Source organism: Salvia splendens, chromosome 7, assembly GCF_004379255.2.
Source record: "Salvia splendens isolate huo1 chromosome 7, SspV2, whole genome shotgun sequence".
Classification (NCBI taxonomy): Eukaryota; Viridiplantae; Streptophyta; class Magnoliopsida; order Lamiales; family Lamiaceae; genus Salvia; species Salvia splendens.
In genome coordinates, this window is record NC_056038.1 from 11,413,429 (window position 1) to 11,420,850 (window position 7,422).

A 7,422-nucleotide genomic window follows, 5' to 3' on the forward strand; every position below is an offset into this window, starting at 1 on the left:
GTTCTTTCTTTGATTTCAATCGTTGATATTGTTGTTGAGCTGTGAGCTTAAAAGCTTAGGTCGTGGACCGAGAGTTCTTCTTTGATTTCTATTGTAATCGTGAGATTCTTATTCATGATCAATAAGATTCCTCTTCGTTCGTCAAGCTCGATCAATTAGTTGATGCAATTGATCGTTCGGTAAACTGTTTGTGCGATTGTTGAGAAGTTACGATCATGATTGGGAAACCATGAGCTCGGATCGTAACATGCTCGAATTGTTCTGTTTCCGCTCTATGGGTTTGGGATTAGGAGGAATTGTTTGGGTGGAAATCGTAAAATTTTGGGTAAATTGTCTGCTGCTGTTGCTAAGCTTAGTGAACTCAAGATTTTATCATTGCCTTTCAATGAATTCAGTGGTGAAATTCCTGATGAAATTTGGGGTATGGGAAAGCTTGAAGTGCTTGATCTTGAAGGGAATTTGATCTCAGGCGCTTTGCCCTCTCAATTTAGTGGGTTGAGGAAATTAAAAGTTCTTAACTTGGGATTCAATAAAATCTTTGGAGGGATGCCAAGTTCTTTGTCAAATTGTACGAGCCTTCGAGTTCTGAGTTTAGCTGGGAATCAGTTGAATGGATCAATTCCGGGGTTTGTGGGCGGGTTTAGGGATTTAAGCGGGGATTCACTTGTCGTTTAATCTGCTTAGTGGATCTATTCCAGTTGAGATTGGTGATAATTGCGGGAAGATGCAGCATTTAGAGCTCTCCGGGAATTACTTGACTGGTGTTATTCCAAGAGAAATTGCTAAATGCAGTGGGCTAAAGACTCTTCTCTTGTACTCGAATCTGTTGGAGGAGGTTCTTCCTAGTGAGCTTGGTCAGTTGAGTCAGCTTCAAGTGATGGATGTTTCGAGGAACAATTTTGGGGGCCCGATTCCACCTCAGATTAGTAACTGTACAAGTCTTTCAGTCCTTGTATTGGCAAACTCATGGAATCCTCTTCCAAATGTTTCGAGTTTAGGTGGTAGTTATTCGATGGAGAAGCTGGCATTGCCTGTTGATGAGTACAATTTCTATGAGGGTACACTCCCTGATGAAATTACTCGTCTCTCAAGCTTGAGGATGGTGTGGGTGCCTAGGGCAATGCTGAACGGGGACTTCCCTGATAGTTGGGGATCCTGCAGCAACTTGGAGACGTTGAATTTAGCTGAGAACTATTACTCGGGGAAAATTCCTGTTAGCTTTAGCAACTGCAAGAAGCTGCGGTTTCTTGATTTGAGCTCCAACCGGCTTGGTGGAGAGATTAGTGACAAATTTCCCGTACCTTGTATGGATGTGTTTGATGTCAGTGGGAATCATTTTTCAGGCTCAATACCCAGATTCAGTCACGAATCTTGTGCTCCTGTAAAATCCTTGTATGGAGATCCTACAGGTACTTATGATCCTTCTTCTGCATACTTGGCGTATTTCAGATATAGAGCTCAGCTCGAATCCTCGTTGCCACTTTCTGGAGATGGGGATAGTTTCTTGGTGTTGCATAACTTTGGTTCGAATAGCCTCAGTGGCCCCCTGCCACCGATGCCTATTGCATCAGAAAGATTAGGAAGCCAAACTGTTTATGCATTTCTTGCAGGCAGAAACAAGCTTTCTGGGACTTTCCCGGGAGCTTTGTTGGAGAAGTGTGTTCAAGTTAAAGGTGTCATAGTTAACGTGAGTTATAATGAGTTATTCGGTTAAGTCCCAACTGAGATGGCCACAGTGTGCAAGTCCCTCATACTGCTAGATGCTTCCAAGAATCGGTTTTCTGGAGCTCTACCTCCCAGCATTGGCAACTTGGGCTCACTTGTTCTTCTGAACTTAAGCTGTAATCCTTTGCAAGGTCCGATTCCTATCAGCCTTGGTCAGCTAAAGGATATCAAACGTCTCTCTTTGGCTGGGAATAATCTGAATGGTTCAATCCCTCCAAGTTTGGGGCAGCTTTACTCTCTCGAAGTTCTCGACTTGTCCTCAAATTCTCTATCCGGTGAAATTCCAAAGTACCTTGCGAATTTGAGAAACTTGACAGTTCTCATCTTGAACAATAATAAACTATTGGGGCAGCTTCCCTCTGAACTGGGAAATGTATCCTCTATCTCAGTGTTCAATGTGTCGTTCAACAATCTGTCCGGGCCGCTGCCTCTCAACAGCAATATGAATCAGTGCAATAGCTTTCTTGGGAATCCTTTTCTTCATTGCCCTGTGTCCTCTTTGTCCTCACCATCTGCAGAGCAACAGGGAATAGTGGGAAACACGCCAGGCACTGCTTCTTCGCCACCATCAACTCCGAGGCAACAAGGAGGCAACAGAAGCCTAAACTCGGTCGAGATTGCTTCCATAACATCTGCAGCAGCAGTGTTCTCGGTTTTCCTTGCCATCGTCGTTCTCTTCTTTTACACTAGGAAGTGGAAACCGAGGTCCAGAGTCAGCGGAACTGCGAGAAAGGAAGTGATTGTGTTCAACGACATTGGCGTGCCACTGACCTTTGAGAACGTGGTGCGTGCTACGGGCAGCTTCAACGCGAGCAACTGCATTGGCAATGGAGGTTTTGGGGCGACATACAAGGCAGAAATTGCGCCCGGTCACTTAGTGGCCATCAAACGCCTTGCAGTTGGCCGTTTCCAAGGAGTTCAGCAATTTGATGCAGAGATCAAGACTCTGGGCAGGCTTCGCCATCCGAACCTCGTGACTCTGATTGGATACCACGCCAGCAAAACGGAGATGTTTCTGATATACAATTATTTACCGGGTGGCAATCTGGAGAAATTCATACAAGAGAGATCAAGCAGAGCAGTTGATTGGAGGATATTGCACAAGATCGCTCTCAACATCGCTCGCGCACTTGCCTACCTGCACGAGCAGTGTGTGCCACGTGTCCTTCATCGTGATGTGAAGCCTAGCAACATACTGTTGGACGACGAGTACAATGCTTATCTGTCGGATTTCGGGCTGGCCAGGCTTCTCGGGACTTCGGAGACTCACACCACCACTGGCGTGGCCGGAACTTTTGGATACGTGTCACCGGAATATGCCATGACCTGCCGTGTCTCAGACAAGGCAGACGGTACAGCTATGGGGTCGTGCTGCTGGAGTTGATCTCGGACAAGAAAGCCCTAGATCCTTCGTTCTCTTCCTACGGGAACGGTTTCAACATTGTTGCTTGGGCGTGCATGCTACTGCGGCAGGGGCGTGCGAAAGAGTTCTTCACGGGCGGATTGTGGGACGTGGGCCCGCACGACGATCTGGTGGAAGTGCTGCACTTGGCAGTGGTGTGCACAGATGACTCGCTGTCGACAAGGCTGACGATGAAGCAGGTTGTAAGGCGGTTGAAACAGCTACAGCCGGCGTCGTGTTAGGGTTAGGAAAGGTGGTTTAGGGTTGTAATTGTAGCTACTTGTAAATGGGAAGTATAGCTTCCTTGTCCAATTTTTCCATGCCATGTCTAAGGTCCTAGACTAGATTAGAAGAATGCATATATTTGTTTCCTGTATTTTTTATTTAACATCTCTTGGTTCAAATAATATCAAAGCACAAGCTTCTTGAATCAAAAGAGTTAGGGAAATCAAATGCTCTAATTTTAAGTTTTAAGTTTTAATAATGTAATGATGATGAGAAGCAAATTATTTTTTTTGGATGGTTAGAAGCAAATTATTAATTGAATGCAGATGACAAATGATTTCGTATCACTGGTATTCACAAATGGTCTTTTTGTAATTTCATTTTCATGGATGCCAATAATTGAGTAATGAAAAATGTACGTACTAAACTACATTAACTGTATTTCTTTTTTCTTCTTCAAAGTAATCAATTAATATATACATGAAACTTACTATTAACTTGATTATATTTATTAAAGCCAATTACAAAAACAAACTGAATAACCCAATTTATTCAAATCTAGCTAAATTATCAAAATCAATAAAGAATTTTCCCTTTTGTGTCATTTTCTTCTTCTTCGGCAATTTCTCCGCAACTTTCCTGTCGTCAATTCGCAATTTCTTTTTCCAATTTGAACGGAAAGTGATATTCAAATTACAAGGCCGGTAATTTATTTTAAAATCACCTTCTATCACAACAACTGATTCTAATTACTATTAACTGATTTTTTAAACCATTGTGTTGTAAGTATTGAATAATTTTCACTATCTCACTTTTATTCTCATAAAACCTGCCTGCATAGTACTCCGAATAATATGTTTTTTCAGATTTTAATTGGGTAATAGCCAAAAAATACATCAACTTTTAATCAATTCAGACGAACTTTAAATGTAGTGAAAAAATACATCAACTTTTGGTCAATTTATGTTTTAGCACGATCAAATTTTCTAGCTAAATTAATCGTACGTGGTGACCGGGATGTCTATGTCTTCTTATCGTCGGTTCCACGTGGTTTATAGACCAAACTTATAATGTTGTAATAAAATACACAAATTTTGTTGAATATGGTAAAAAAATACACAAACTTTTAGATGGTTTTGTTTGTAGCACCTTAAAAATACATCAATTTTGACTGAGATCATACACTGAACTAGAAATGTGGTAAAAAAAATATACTGTAGTAAAAAAATATATTGTACTAAGTTTTAGATTGATAGCATCTTAGAAACAGTAAATAATTGAAAATTTCCTTCTTTTTTTTGTTTTTGTTTTTTGGACATCTACAACCTGTACTATAATAATATTTCATGGCAAATACAATAATATTAAAATTCATGGCTAAGTTTGATGGTTCATGTACTATAATCAATGTTTTAAAAACCGGACCGGCAAGCGAACCGGCGACGTTACTGGTTCACTGTTCAACCGGTCCAAACCGGTCGAACCACCGGTCTAACCGTTTTACTGTTGCAAATATATATAAAAATATATTAAATTTAGTAAATGATTTACAATTAATAATATATCACAAAACATTAAACCTTATAGATAATTAGTGATGTATAAATATAAATAATATTAAAATTTAGTAAATATATTCAGATATATATATTTAATATTAGTTAGTCTAGATAAAAAATTAAATATTTCATGTATTAAAATCGATAATGTTTATATTAATTTAAGAAAATTTATTTCATAAAATAATATATAATTAAATACAAATTAAGTACTTATTAATTAGTTTAGATAAGATTATTCATTAATGTCAATAGCTAGGGTATATAAATTAAGTATGTAATATAAAAAATTTATTTATAGTAAATAATGAATCTTATATGGTACTAATAATAATATAGGTGGTAAGTGGAGCATCATTAAAATATAAAGGATGATAATTATATATATATTATAATTAACAATTATATTAAAGAATAATAAAATTAAAATAAATTATTAGTTTTTGTAGATAAAATTAATGATTAATGTATAAAAATATTTAATGTTCAAATTGTTCAATGAGCCCATGTGGTGGAGTGGTAGAGGTCTTCTTAACTAGAAGAGAGATCATGAGTTCAACCTCTACCAACAACAAATTTTAAAAAAATTTGAAAAAAAAAATAGAAAACCGGTTTCCGGTTCACGGTCCAACCGGTCCGACCGGCCGGTTCGACCGGTCGGAGGTTTGGTTTTTAAAACATTGACTATAATCATATATTCATAACTACTAGTGTTTAGATTAGATATTGGAAGACTGTAAAATAAAATACAAATTCAAAGCAACATCTAATAAAATTGAATCATTAACATAGTTACAAGCAATCAGTTTTTGTAGGAGTATATGACATTCCATGAAAAAACTTAAAGTTTGATAATTACAAGCAAAAGTACATTAACTTCACAAAAACATTCAAGCAACAACTATCAAGGTAAACTCCCTTGATTATAGTAAATGTAAAAGGTAGATTGTAAATGTCCAAAACCTAGAAGATGTTGTCAATCTTAAAGTTGGTGTTTTTTTTTACTATATTTCTAGTTCGATTTTTTACATCATATTCACACTTTATGTATTTTTAAGGTGACACAAACACAACCATCTAAAAGCCGGTGTGTTCTTTTACCACAGTCAAAGTTGTGTATTTTCTTTACAACATTACATAAACTACGTGGAACCAACGTTAAGGTGACGTAGACATCTTAGTCGCCACATATGATTAATTTTGCCGGAAATTTAATCGTGCTAAAAACCCGAATTGACCAAAAGTTGATGTGTTTTTTTACCACATTTATTGTTCATGATAAAAAAAACCTGAATTGATCAAAAGTTTGTGTATTTTTTCCTATTTACCCATATTAGTTCATGTAAATTTAAATATCTCTTACTCGAATAGCAATCGTCACGGGTCGGAGCAGGATGTGTCTTGCACGCGACTGCAACTGGAGTTGAGCTTTTGAAGGGGGTTGGGTTTCTGGTCCTCAGGATGGGCTCGAAGGTCATCGGCCATGTCTAAAAATAATACTCCATCCGTCCCTCATTAATTGTCCATTTTGTCATTTTCGTCCGTTCCTCATTAATTGTCCACTTTCACTTTTACCATAAATGGTAAGTATGACCCACATTCCACTAACTTATTCCACATTTTATTATAAAATCAATAAATAAAAGTGGGATCCATATTTCACTAACTTTTTAACCCACTTTTCTTTACATTTCTTAAAACTCATGCCGGAACCAAAATGGACAATTAATAAGGGACGGAGGGAGTAGGCCATTAAGGAATATCCACGGTTCAATTAAGAGTCATGCTTCGTGCATTCAGATCCACAGTGCATCCAATTTCAATACATTTTAATTTTGATTAATAAAATATAATTACAAATTGTAATGGATGTATTGTGGATTAGAAATTTAGAATGCACATTTTGGTGTTTTCCTTTGATAAATGTATGATCTGACTATAAATCTAACATAAGCGTGCTTAATTAACAAAGAAAGACCTCAAAATATTTATTAACTTCTGTCTCTCGTCACACACAATTCATAAAGCAAGCATGATCAAGTAAAATTATTTTGAAATAGAAATTAAGAATCACTAAGCAGTGCCTATATTTTGTTTCACACAATCTTTGATCCGTCAGAATAAAAATTAAATAAAAGATAATCTTATCAATATTTTAGTTTGAATGTAGTCATGATAATTTAAAAAAAATCTGAGTTTAAAAAAGTTATGTCCAATTGAAAGAGTAGACTGTTGGCAATGGGATACAAAAAATCACAGTTTCCTTGAATAGAGAAAGCACATGATTCCAAGAAAAAACGTTTGTCAATATCGATTGTAAATTCTCAAAATAAAAAATAAAAAAATTAATGATAATAAAGATATGCAATCTTATCTCCCTAATACAATCAACTGTTTCCAAGTGAAACCAATTGTTGACTTATGCACCGCGGCAACCAAATCCCCTGCATTATAGTGGATGGGATTTATATCTTAGCAAAGCTATTGACACCTAAAAGAAACACACAATAG

The 7,422-nt window shown here is 36.9% G+C and overlaps 1 pseudogene; it reads left to right on the plus strand.

The window, feature by feature from the left end:
- The first annotated feature begins 408 nt into the window (after positions 1-408).
- Positions 409-3,369, plus strand: LOC121741281 (annotated as a pseudogene).
- Positions 3,370-7,422: the final 4,053 nt, after the last annotated feature.